The sequence below is a fragment of the Sciurus carolinensis genome, chromosome 11 (genome assembly GCF_902686445.1).
Source record: "Sciurus carolinensis chromosome 11, mSciCar1.2, whole genome shotgun sequence".
Classification (NCBI taxonomy): domain Eukaryota; kingdom Metazoa; phylum Chordata; class Mammalia; order Rodentia; family Sciuridae; genus Sciurus; species Sciurus carolinensis.
Window position 1 is genome coordinate 56,013,612 of NC_062223.1, and position 14,413 is coordinate 56,028,024.

General features: G+C 40.7%; 1 protein-coding gene across 2 annotated transcripts in view; it reads right to left on the reverse strand.

Moving 5' to 3' along the window:
• The window catches only part of Nell1 (neural EGFL like 1), an 865,354-nt gene that overhangs the window by 530,401 nt on the left and 320,540 nt on the right, over nt 1-14,413 (reverse strand). The window lies entirely within an intron of this gene.

The window sequence follows — 14,413 nt, forward strand, 5'->3', positions numbered from 1 at the left end:
CTCATCCCCACACCCAACCCCACCAAGCCAGGCTTCAGTATTCAGCACTGCGTTCAGCGTGTGTGCAACTTGGCTCAAGAGACTTGCTGCAAGATGGGATGTGTAAACTCACACTTAACTCTTAAGGCAAACAGAGTTCATTAAAATACAGTTACAAGCCAAACATAGCCCCTGCTTCTCTGTGGAAAGAACACTTTGTAGTCTGGATACCCTTATGAAGGTCTCAACATTCTAGGAAAGAGATTTTAACTTTTTTTTTTTTTTTTTAAGTTCTATATTGTTTTTTCTGTACTATCAGGCAGCTGATCCTTACCAGGAAAGATTTTTGCCTGATCATCACAAGGATAAACCAGTTCAAACAGTTCCACAGATCACTGCTGTTTGGTACAATGTCCAGCTGGTCTACGGCATGAGCTCCAAAAATAAGTGGTTGTTTGTGGGCTTCCTACAGGGGTTTCTCTTCCAAGCAGGAAGGGGAATTAAAGGAGTCTGTTCAGAGGCCCTCCCACACAAAGATGTCTTTCCTGACTCACGTCTATTTATCAAGGCAGAAAAAGTGAAGAGAGACAAGGAGTGAGGTCTTCCTGCTTCTGCAGATCAAGAGGACAAATTCAAAGTGAGAAGAGCCAGGGAGGCAGAGCAACTTACAGGCCAAGATCCAAGATAAGTCAATTTGAGTTGGGAAAGCAAATAGGAGCTTCTGCTTTTAGTCCTCCTCATCTACTTTGTCATCTTTTGTAAACTAACCTTCCAAAAGGGAAAAACCTAACTTCCTTCTCAGATAACTTCAGAGAAAATTAGCCATCCCAATTTGGAGCTACCACAGTTAGTCCACACCTATTTCTATTACACCCACAGGATTACACAGTAATAGATTTACTTGTATTCCTGTGAGTTCAGTTAGGCATTTTTTTTTTTTACTTCCCACAGTTCAGCACCACATCTAGCATGAAGTAAAACTTTGACTGAATGCATTAAAAAGATGCAAGAACTGTACAATGATGCCGTATAGGTGTGCTCTGGTTTGGGAGTGTAGTCAATTACATAACAGTTCACACTTCAGCACTTACAAAGTTTCAAACACCATCCAGGGTGCTAATTAATTGGCATAAAATATTTGATCACATGTATTGTACCACAATTGTATAAGATGGGTACTCATGTCTCCATTTTTAAAATTACGATTGCTAAAGCACAGGGAGTTGTCTGTGGTCAGATGGCTAGTAAATAGCAGATTCAGACATTCTATCTGCAAAGTCCAAATTCTTAACCATTAAGGTGTATTGAAGCAAGAGGCCTGCAGGAGAACAACAGCAGAGAAGAGTCTGAACCAAATTCACACTGTAAGCAAGTACCAAGCCATTAGGATGGAATCCTGAAGCAGAATTTAGGAGGTGTGTCCAGGAATAAATGAAAAAACAACCCTGAAGCAGGTTGTTCAGAGTGCTTATCACCTCTTCCAAATCTTCCGTGCCCTCACGCAGCTCATCCCAATTAGTCTCCAAACTCTTGGTTGGTGCTTCTTGATCACAGCACCACTGATATTTGAGACCAGGTACATTTTTGTTGTGGGGAGCTTGTCCTGTGCATTATAGAATGTTCAGCAGCATCACTGGTCTCTACCCACTAGATGCTAGAAACAATCCTTCATTTCCCTGTGGTTTTGACAGCTAAAAATGTCTTCAGAGATTGTCAGATGTCCCCTAGAAGGCAAAACTGCCTGTTATGGTTTAGATATTAAATGTACCCCCAAAGTTCATAAGCTCACATGTGAAAAAATGCAAGAAGGTTTAGAGATGAAATGATTGGGTTACGAGAGTCTTAACCTAATGAGTGCATTAATCCCCTGATACAGGTTAACTGGTTAGTAACTATAGGCACGTAGGATATGGTCAGAGGAGGTGGATCATTGGGGGCATGCCTTTGGGGTTTACATTTTGTCCTAAGGAGGAGAGTCATTCTCAGTCTGTGTGAGTGTGTGTGTGTGTATCTGTCTCTCTCTCTTCTTCTTCCTCCTCATCTTATTATTATTATTATTAATAGTAGTAGTAGTATTCTTTCCTGGTTCAACATCCTGAGCTGCTTTCTCCTGCCATGCCCTTCCACCATTATGTCTTCCTGACCATCTAGGGACTGAGATCTCTGAAACCAAATAACTTTTCCTCCTCTAAAACTGTTCTTGCCAGGTGTTTCGATCACAATAATGAAAAAGTTGACTCAAGCACTGTCCCCAGTTGAGAACTACTAGATATATGTAACCCCTAAGCAGAGGAGAGGCCTCATACAGCACAGAATGAGTCTGATCTCTTTTCTGCCGTCATAGTACGCCACATTCTGCCTGAACTGATGGGAAATCCTAATGCTCAAATCCCTATTTGGGCTACATATATCTTCCCATTCATCCTCTAGTGAATGTTGGCAGGAGAGGAGATGGTATTAAAGCTCAGCTGTGTCTTATCCATTGCTTGCAGGTCTGTGTTACCTGTGCAAAAGCTCACTCATTTAGAGGAAAAGAAATGCTATTTCTAGTTTTGTCTTAAGAAAATTTAAAGAGCCTTAATCAGACTAATACACCCTAGGAGCTAAGAAGAGCAATTATAATCATTTCCATTTAAAAGGGCATGAACATGAGGCTCAGAAAGGTTAAGTGATTTGTCCAAAGTCACAAAGCAAGTTAGAGCCCAGACCTTTTATCCCAAACTTTATTACAGCTCCCTAGGACCCTTGGGGGAGTAAAGCTTTCAAAAGACCAATTAAAGCAAACTTCCCAACCACATTCTGATTAAATCATCTTGAGTAGAGAGGGAGATGTCCAAACATTAGGAATATTTAAAATGAAATAAAACGCAGAACTGAATGGGAAGCTGCCTCTGCAAATGAGAAATGAATAAGGATCCTGCCACACTGCATTCATCTCTAACTCGTTCCATTTGGTAAATAATAGATCTAAGCATTCCTGCAGTAAACCCACTTGCTAAAAATTTTCAAGGGCAGCTCAAGAGTCACTGAAAATATGCATCTCTTGCTCCAGCTTCTAGGGAAACAAACAGCACATGACACATTGGCCTCGTCTTTCTACCAGTACCCAGGACCTCATTTGCTACAGGCAGTGATGATCTAATGTACCTGTCCCAATGAAAGAGGCAGTGATGATAGCCAGACTGACAGAGAGGAGATCTGCATTCCCTGAAGAGTTAAGCTATTCTCCAATCAGGAAGATCAAATTCAAACATTTAACACCACTGTGGCCACAAAGGCAGTACAAGTTTATAACCAGTCACTATGGTTGAACAGATCAGGCTTTGTGCCCACTGGCCAAAATATTGCTGGCCTGTTGGTCCATATGCTGAAGCATATAGCTTTCACAGGATGACAGAATCTATACCACCATGTCCTCCAACCCCACTGTCACATGCACCCTTTTGAGAGTTGTGAAGCCTGTGTGAAAATCAGTGTTTGATCATGTATTCAGTGGACATGTATTATTGAAACCTATTCTATTCTCATCCCCGAACTAGAGATACCAATAGGAATAAGAAAAGGCTATTGACCCAAATATCTTACAGAATTATGGAAAATAAAAACATGCAAGTACATAATTTAAATACTCTTGAGTTATGCTTGACAAATAGGATAAATAAATATGACCAACTTTGTCCCTGATCTTAGAGGGCATGATGTTTAAGCAAAGTGGTACAGAAGGGAAGTTAAAACAGGTATATAAAGGAAAGAAAGAGAAACAGAAGTGTTTATAATGTTGGGAAGGACTAGGGAAACAAAAGCTGGAAGCAGCCACCACTGAGCTCAGGCCAAAGCAAAGAAATCGATTATTTCAAGACCTTTGCCAGGAGGCCACTGAAAGTTTAAAGAATCTCTGGGAAGCCTCCAGCACAGCAGTGGCAAATAGAGCACTCTCAAAAGCTCACTAGGAATCTAGTGATGGTGGTAGAAATTGACAATAATGAATCCAGCAAACATAGCAAGGCACAGAAAGTTCAGATGACTTTCCCAAGGATGCCCAGGAACTGGGACTAGCCAGAGTAAATAATTTTCCCAAGATCACAAAGATCACAAAAAGTAGTGCCAGCATTTTGAACCTATGGATTCATATCATAAGACTTATCAACATAACCTCCATACTGACAGATGAAGATAGGGAAAGGAAGAGATCAGGAGTAAGGGGCAGGTTTGGGGTTAGATAATAACCCTGAGGTGTGGTTAAATGAAGACTATCCCAACCTGTTCTTCTGCCCAAATAAGCCAAGTGAGATGAAAATAAAGGAGAAGAAAAGAAGGTCTCTGGACCTCAAAATTGTTCAGTACACTGTGACTTAGTGACCTGGAAGGAATTCTCAAACAAGTAGTCTAAAAAGCCTCATGATCCTCACCACCCTATAAAGGCACAGAGCAAACCAGGTACAGTGGTACACACCTGTGATCCTAGTGACTCAGGAGGCTGAGGCAGGAGGATCACAAGTTTCAGTCAGACTGGGCAACTTAGCCAGACCGTCTCAAAAATAAAAAATAAAAAAATTAAAATAAATGAAAAGGGCTGGGGATGTATCTCAGTGATGGAGTGCCCTTGGGTTTAACCTACAGTACCACAAAAAAATTTTAGAAGGCACAGAGCAAGTATAGGGCCCAGGTCCTTGATCCTGCTCTTCCCAATCTGGAAAGAAGATTGTCTGATTAAGTCTAGGATAAAATGACTTTCCAACAGGATTCCTATAAAATATTACCACCACTAGTACTGATAATAAATTGAACAGGCAATATTCCTACCTTTCAAAATAATGTGATTTTTCCATCTCATAGTCCTTTACTCAAATCCTTCACCTTGATCAAATTGCTAAGGGACATGAATTTTAAATGCCTCAAGGCTCAAGTAAAAATAACTCAAATAGATTGTTTCAAAATTTGTGAAAAGTCTACAACAATCCATCATAAATAAAGCCATTTTTTATCCTCAATAGGGATCCTATACAGTGCTCCATTTATAAATTTGTTCATGTATTCACCTACTCAGGGACTACTCTAAACCAGATTTTGTCACAGGGACCAAGGTTACAAAGAAGATTAAGTCATATTCACAGACCAGAGACCAAAGATCACCATACTCTTTCCATATAGGGTCAGATAGCAGATATTTGGGGCTTTATAAGTTATATGTATGGTCTTTGGTGCAACCATTAAATGCTACCACTGTGGTATGAGAGCAGTTATAGGCAACATGAAAACTAAGGGCAGTCTGTTTCTAATAAGACATTTTTACAAATGCCAACAGTTGGTTTGCCTGTTTAATCTGCCAACACTTGTTAAAACCATTAGTTTTCAAAATGTAAGCCATTAATCAGGAATATCAGCATTACCTGGGAACTAGGCATGTGAAAACTTTCAGGTCCTAATCTAGAATAGATCCACTAAGTCAGAAATTTGGGTGGATCCTGGAAGTTGCTGTTTTAATAAGTCCCTTCAAAAGACTATGATATCACTAAAGTTACAGAACCACTGGTTTACACCTGAACTGTCCAATATGGCAGAAACAACTAAATAAACCAACTTTTAAATTAAATTAAATTGAAATTTCAGTTCCTCACTTGCACTAGCCACATTTCAAAATTTCACTAACCAAAGGGGCTGCTGGCCAACATATTCCAAATATAAAATATTCGATTCATTACAAAAAGCGCTCATCTTAAATAGACACATAGACCAAAAATCACCAGGTCTCATGGTAGGTACAATAATGTACCAAGTACAGATGTCTCATGAAGGTGGGAGTGGTCAATTCTACAGGTGGGGAAGGGGGTCACTGAAGTATTAACATGGGTGGGACAGATGGCCAGGTCTTGAACACAGCAAAGAAGCGCATTTGCTGATTGTAGAGAGGGAGACTATATAGCAAGGAAAGGTAACTAGAGATGGGAGCACATTATATACCAAGGCACCAAGAACTACAGGGCAGGGTTGTTATAGGAACATGATTTCTTCACCATGGCTAGAAGAAAGGGTACAGGTGGGTGAGAATGGAGAGAGGAGAGTAGAAAGATGGTCAAAACAAATCATGGCAGACATTCATTACCTTTCTTAGGAGTTTGGGAAGCTACTGACTTTTTAAAGCTTGATCAGTTTGTATTTCCAAAGATCACCCAACCAAATGCTTCCAAAGTCTAAGAAAGAGTAGGCAGTATATTCACTTACCTGACTGATCCTGTCTTCTGCAGTTAGTTTGTTTTTAGCTACTGAAAGGGAGAAGTGAATGAATTAAGCCAAAACCAATTTGTCATTAAAAATAAAGCCTATAATTAAACTTTCTTTGCCCTGAATGTTGCTCTCTGTCCTAACATACAATAGAAGTAGAAAGGCTAGGCTTTTGATATATTCATTATCTGTTATCCATCCATTAGTGTCCAACAAGGCCAGTAGGCACCACAATGGCAGTCTCTTTCTGTGGCTGGACCTGCAGGCACAGCTACTTTCTGCCAATATCAGAAGCACAAAAAGCAAATGCTACAGGATCCTAAGCTTAGCACTCAGACACAAACCTCTATACATTGTATTCACATAAGCCAGGGCTAAATGGTCATTTATAGAGCAAAAACAGTCACCCAGAAATGGTGACAGTATAAGAATAATTACTGGAGGTGCAGGGGAGTGGGGATTGAAGAGCATACTGTGTTGCCAGCAGGAGGTACCTGGCTGAAGAGTGAGTGATGTCAATGTCATATTTTACTTACATGCAATGTTAACACCTGTAAAGAAGAGTCATTCAGAGGAAAAGCACAGATGGGGCTCTGGAATTGATTCTTGGTGGGAGGGGAAAGAGAAAGGATCAGGGGTTGCAGGGAAATGGGGGGAGAATCTTGAAAATGGGCCCCACGATGCATTCTAAACCAAAGGAGTCCCAGAAACTGCTGACCTTTTGCACGACCGCATTGATTCAGCCACAGGACAGAAAAAAAGCCATGAAGCAAATAAAGTCACCTCAGGGTAACAGGTTAAAGAAAATTGTGAAAAGAAGAAAGGACTTGACCTTCAAAGACCAATATATTGTCAGGCCAACACAACCTGGACAGGCATTTATCACCAAGGTCACTCCGGGGAAAGAACCACTATTTGCAGGGCAGGTCCTAGGCCCAGCATCTGCTCCTATCAAGCAGCCCTGGCAACAATCTCAACAGCAGGAATGCATCTCCCGTCTTCCTCCACCTCCAGCCCCTTCCCTGACAGCCTTTCTTCATACAAACTTGGTTTTCCAAGAGGCTTGCTCATTCTCTATACAGGCACCCCAGCAATATATAAAACTAATATGTTATCAAACTCCTGATATTATAGCTTAAAGAAAATTGAGCAGCGCAGTAAAAGAAAGAAAGAAGAAACTGGTGACTGGAAGAAAAATTTTTCCAAAGACAGCTTAAGAAAAACAGAGTTGACAGAACAAGAAAAGGTACAGAGATCCAAAATGAAACAAAACAAAACAAAACAAAAAAACTGACAAAGTTCAAGTCTGAGGACAAGTGTGTTCAGTGGTAAGACCCAAGAGGAAAAACTTGTAACAAACACAAGGGCAAGTTCAGGCAATGAAAACGAGAGCCAAAATCAAGGTTATTTTTTTTTTTTTTTTCAAAAGTTCCTTAAGAGGTTTATGACAAAACAGTTTCAACAAGGGCAGGGACTATGATTTTTCCTAAATATTAATCTTACTATATAAGTCAATGGTAAGACTTCAGCTCAACCAAGTTAGGTAAGCAAATGAATTACCTTTCCAGTCCTGTGTTCTTCATTTACTTAATCAACATTAACACAGCATGCTGCTAGACAATGAGTTCACACAAATGTATTTAAAAAAACAGACTCTGCCCTCTAGGAATTCACAGTATCCTAAGATGACAGCATTCTGTAGGCAAATAATCACAGAAATATAAATGCTCAAACCAGGACTTAAGCATACATTGAATTATGGGTTCATTAGCCCCATGGATGTAAAACTTCCCTCTGAAACTAGCCTGTCAAGTGCTTGGTTAGAAAAAGCTCAGACTATGAGGAATGCCAGCATTACAAGGCTGAGGAAGTGGTATATTAAACTACATTTCTTCATTAATCTGTCCTACAGAGAAGCTTTCCCAGTTGTTCAAACAGAATTTATAATGTGAACAGGGAGAAAAGGAAACCAGGTGAGCAAGCAAGGCTCCACCCCGAGAATTTCCATCTTGGAGGCTAGGAAGCCCTGCAGACACAGGGTTCGCAGGAAGCATCCAATCACCAAAGCAGTCTATAAGAATGCAGGCCACCCCCTGCTCAGAACCCCAGTTGCCTGTTGTATCAAATCCAGCTGCACCATCAAGTTGACTCAGTTCAGTCAAACTTAAAATCCCCAGCAGAGGACTCAAATGAAACAGCCCCTATTTGCCAAAGCTGAAACAATCAGAGCAACCAAAAGAAGTATATTGGGTTATAACCCAGAGTGTAAAACAAATATCTATGCATCTTCCTCTTCACACACATAACCCCAGTCTACCAGTGGGAGAAATATTAGATAAATCCAAATGGATGGGTTCTTGAAAAATATTTCACCAGTACTCTTTACTGTCAAATCCAGGAATAGTGACATACCTGTAATCTCAATGATTCAGGAGGCCAAGACAGGAGGACTGCAAGTTTGAGATCAGCCTGGGCAATTTACGGAGACCCTGTCTTAAAATAAAATTTTAAAAGGACTGGGGATATTAACCCAGTGGTAGAGAATTTGCCTAGCATGCCAAAGGCCCTGGGTTTAATCCCCAATATCAAACAAAGAACTGTCAACATCATCAAACATAAGGAAATTGTCACAGTCAAGGAGAGCCTAAGGAGACATAATAATGAAACATACATCATATTCTGAACCAGAGAGTATATCTGATGAAAGACACTGGGTAAAAATTAAGGAAATCTGAATGAAGGAATGGATTTGAGTTAAACCCAATGTATCAACATTGCTTCAATAATTGTAACAAATATGCCAGGCTGAAGAAAGATATTCACAGTAAGGAAAAGTTCAGACTCTAGGTACTGTCTTCACATTTTTTCCTGCAGATTTAAAGTTGCCCTAACATAAAAAACTCATTTAAGGAAACAGAAGCAAAGCACCCTTGGCAGATTATTTAGGAACCATTTAATCAGTAGCAACCACTGAGGTAGTTGCCATATTATCCTTATTCCACAGAGAAGAAAACCAATTCAGAGGTTGGTTATACATGAGTGTGGTTCCTCACCAGTGGAGTCAGGATGCGGTTCCAAGCCCTCTGACTTCAGAGACGATGCACTGAGTCCTTGAACTGCACTGGGACTGATGCTGAAAATGTCGATCATGTACCAGGTTCATGGAAGGACTTTCTCTCCAGTCCAGACCATGGCAGCTGAGCTCTCCAGGCACAGACCCTGATACTTTCTCCTGACTGGTCATCTCATTTGAGCACTTGCAGAACCCAGTTCTCCAGTCATTTTTTTCATCACTTGCCTCAAAATTAGGAGCCAAACTAACCCCTTCCCATAGCCCTTCCTGGTCAACTCCAGGTTTCTCTACTCTTCCTATCCTCTATGGCCAGAGTGAGGGTCTAAGTATCCACTTCAACAAAGGGCAAAGGTCCCAGGGGCAGCCAGGGTTCTGCTTGTATGAGGACACAAGGTGGGTCATGGGAGGGACCAAATATGAAAGACTGGTCCTGAGAAATGATGGCCAAGATTTACATGCAGAATGAGGGGATACATGGGCTCCTCATGCCCCTAAGTTCAAGACACGAGTCTGGTTGGGAGAGAACGAAAGGTTCCCCAGGGAAAACTTTGTGGTGTTGAGTAGAAGATTGGGGGGCGGGGGGGAAACAGCTCCAAATCTAGCACACAAGTAACATGTGAGACATTTTCTCAAGATTGGAGTAGATGGAGAAGAACTTGTCAAGATTTGCAGTCCCAGGATGCATTCTCCTCCCTTAGTATAACAGCAACTGAAAACTAGAGTGGCTACAGTCATGCTCAACTTGGCAGTAGCCTATGTTCTTCAACACTGGGTTAGATTCAGTATGGCAGCCAGTAAACTCACAGGTCCTGGCTCAGAAGTTCAGCCTCCCCAACAGAGGCAGAATGGAGCACTAGAAAACCATAGGCTCTGGAGTCAGACCAAGGTGCTCTCTGCATCTTGTCAACTGTAAAATGAGAGCAATAACTTTTAACTCACAAAGTAACTGTGAAGATTAAATTAGTTTGTAGATGTACAGCTCTTAGCAGGGTGGTTGGCACCCAAGAGGAACTCAGGAAATATTAGTTTTATACCCTTCAGACTAATGTGATGACTACAGAAGTAGAAATAACTCTAGAAGTAGAACCTGAAAATAAACACTGGCTTAATGACTATGAATAGAATGCCACTGAAGTGTTTATTGATGGTCCATCATGTGCTAGGTGCTGGAGAAGGTGAGTGAAACAGTGAGAGGAAGGTGTCACACCTGTGGGGAAGGTGTACAATAGCCAAGTAACCACACACATGAGTGTGTTAAAACAATAGAATAAGTCCTTTGCATTTGGGTAAATACAAATATGGGCACCTAAGATCTCCTTTGAATAAAGAACTGGCTGCCCAGCTGCAAAGTGTGTTGTTGGGAGAGTACCTCCAGTTATTAGATCTCAGAGTGTCCCTGGGTTGCAGAGTCTGAGGCCATGCTGTTCCCAGGGCAGCGTGCATCTGGGGATGGGAATGAGGTGGAAGTCCAATACCTCTGACACAATATTTATTCCACATCTTTGATGTGTCAGATTTATAACTTTTTCCTCTACCCAATCCTGTTTCTTCCCCTTTCCTTGCATAAGTTTTGATCCATACAAAACATCTTGCACCTTATACTGCATCTCAGCAGCATCTGCTTCCAGAGAACCTGGCTTGTGATGAGAAGAAAGGGCTTGGTCCATGAAATTGAATAGTAAATAAATCTTGGCTGGAATAGGAAGTCCAGAGAGGACATTCCAAGTTGATTATGTCTTAAGGAAACAAAGTTTGGAGAAATAAGGTTTCCACCTGTGAATTAAACACATAAAATCCACATACAATCAGTGAGATTAGCCATCCGGGGAAATAAACCTAGAAAATGTCTGTAAATGTGTGACTGAAGAATTTAGGAATACTGAAAACCCCAATCAAGGTGATTTGGGAGTAATTTCAGGAAAGAGAACTGCAGTGTGATTGTAATTTACTAAGCAGAAGGAAGCCCAATCAATGGTACCGTACCCTGCTTAGAGAAAGACTGAACAGAAAGGGGGTTGGGCAATGAAGGTTGAAAAGTACGTTAGAAGGTGACATGGCTCAATGCTGGGCCAGCTAAAGGTACTTTGCTGAGATTTGTGTTGTTCCTGTTTCAATTATTTGGGGCACCCAGAGGAAAATATTTTTGCCTGCTTTAAAAATTCTCTAGTTAAAAAAATTAGAAAAAAATATTTAAAGTTCTTGCTGGGAGCTATGGGACATGCCTATAATCCCAGTGACTTGGGAGGCTGACACAGGAAGATCAGGAGTTCAAAGCCAGCCTGGGTAATTTAGCAAGACCCCGTCTCAAAATTAAAATAAATAAATTAAAAGGGCTTGGGCTGTGGCTCAGTAGTTAAGCAACTTTGGGTTCAATACCTAGTACCAAAAAGAAAAAAAAAAAAAAGTTCTTAGTCAAGCTTGATAGCATCTCAGTTTTCAAAACAGCCTCTAAGGGTTATCCCACTTACAATTATTATTATCATTAGTATTACTAGTGTACTGGATTAAACACAGGTGCTTCACCGCTTAGCTATATCCCCAGTCCTTAGTCCTCTTCTTCCTCTTTCTTGGTTTTCTTCTTGAAACCCAAGGTCTTACATTTGAAATGACTTATCCCCAGTTCTAGCTGTTAGGTCAGAGCATGGATATTTGCACTCTGGTCTACTGTGCCCAGGCTCTGGGGATTACAACTGAAACTGACTCCCTTTCAAAACTCAGGGAGGCTTCCAGTAAGTCCTAGATCAACTGGAAGGGTGGGACTAGAAAGGGGAAGGTAGTGGGGTGGCGATCGTTAGCATGATGAATCCTTACCATAAGAGGAAAGCAACAGAAGATTAAGTAAAGTGTAGGAAAGATAGAACTACAAGCACATTATTAGGAAATATGGATGTAAACATCAGAGGAAACTTCAAAAGAAATTTTCATAAGGAAGGAGCAGGAAGGAGTAAGCAGTTTGTCATCTTAAACCACATACAACTATTTCACTTTAAAATATACCAGTGCTTTATTTTGGTAAAAAATAAAATTAGTTTGAAATACAATGTTCTACTTACAAAAATTCCTATTTGTGTAGCACAGTCTTGAAGAAATATAGCCAATCCATTCCTCTAAATTCTTTACACCTCCATTTCTGGATTAAACCAGAATAGCCCACAGCCACATTCAGAAGTACGGATGACAAGAGGATGAAGACACTGGCAGGGTCAACCTTAGGGGTCAGGAAGGGCTCTGATGGCTGCTCAAGAGTAGCCGCCTCCTGACAGGGTTTGTGTATTGTGGAGATGGACTAACCAGCCTTACAGAGCCAGCTACTATTGTAACTGTCCTCCGAGCACATGCTCATTAAAGGAGTTCTGATCATTTTTCCTTCTCTTCAAGGTGAGAATATCCTGGTCTGTCTGAGATTAATGTCTGACCTGCCTGACGGTTACTGTAAATTATTGAATTGACATTCTCGGATATCATATATAATCAAGTTCTACGAGCATGTCAAATATAATCCTGTCCCTAAGAGATGAAACTCCTCTCTTAACAGAGGAAAAAAACTGGAAGAATCCATTTTCTGAGGCAGCAAGACACAGATTCTGAGCTGTAGTGATTTTCACCAGGGCAATGTGCCACAGGAGATATTATGGAATCAAATTAGGACCTGGGGTTTTATTTTACTCTTCTCATCATACAGTGTGCACAGTGGGCGTAGGCAAGGGATATTTTCATCTTTGTATCCTCAGCACTTTTCACACCATCTATTAAATAGAAGACTTCCAATAAATGGTAGTTGCATAAATTAACAAATGAATAAACAAAGGATGCTAAATACCAGGACGCTACTTAAAAGTTGATGTAATACCCCTGTAGGAACAAATGTCAAGAAGAATGCATTGGATGGGAGTCCCAGAAATTTTGGTGGAGACAAAAGTGAGTTAGAGATGACCATCATTGGGCCCCATCATAAGAGGTCTTAATGATCACAGCATAGACTAAAGCAGGATGGTTTGTTTACAAACTTAATAGATGTAGGCCCAAGGATGTCAAAATGTTGCTCCTACCATCTAAATTGCTTTATCCACCCTCTGTCTGGTGAACCTGCTGGAGCCTATTGGAATCTCTGCCTTCTTGGGCATATCCCATGCCTTAGTTAATGACACTAATTTAAGAACAATATTTTAAGAAGTTCATCTTCTCCTCCAGATTAAGTTCTACTTTCTCTCTGCTGTGCCCAAGGCTAGTGAGTTAGTAGAGGAGCTGGCACTAGAATTCAAAAGGCAGTAATCATGGTCCCAGGTCCCCCAGGGAGCCTTGGAGTCTGCCTAGGATACATGTGAAGGTAAGCATGGGTGTCTGGACCAGCTCTCCTTTCCTTATAAATGTTCTCCTCCCCCACAGTTCTGTCCATAGCTTTTCTCCTAATTTGTTCTTTACCCACATTTGCCATTCATTTACTCAACATTTTTTCCAGCATCTATGAATCTAAAATTTACTATAATATAACCCCTGTTCCACTCTAGATCCCATATATCAGAAAGAAATCTGAAACATTCAGACATCGATAAGAAAGAAATTGTCCTAGTATTCTTTTATTCAGAATCAGGTAGTCAAACTACCTGGATATTTCAGCCGATGAATATCTACTGAATCTTTCTACTAAATAACCTTCATGACAGAAAAGCTTCAGAACGTAGTCCCTATTCTCAACACACTTTCAGTGAATTAGGTTAGGCAGATCTTCCCACTTGAAACAATAAATAAGCAAAATAAGAAGCTCCAAAACACATGAGCCAGTTTCTGATTCGGGGGGCTTCAGAGTTATAGTTACTATCAGAGATGAAGTCAGGTGAGTGGGTGCAATTGGGTTGAGAACCAAGGAATACAACCACTTCCACCAAAGAGTTTAGGCAAATTACTTCACTTCTCTGGATATCCGTTTCCCCTACTGTACAGTGAGAAGGCTGCCTAAGATGATTTGTAAAGCCACTTCCAGTTCTGAACTCCTTGAGAGACATCAGACCACATAGGTCTTCATGATGAGGCATGAATTCACCAGTGCTTTTCCAAATAAACAAATGTGGATATTTCTATTCATACTGATATCTCTAGACTATGTATGCAAGGTGTTATAAAAGTCATCTTAGATAGTTA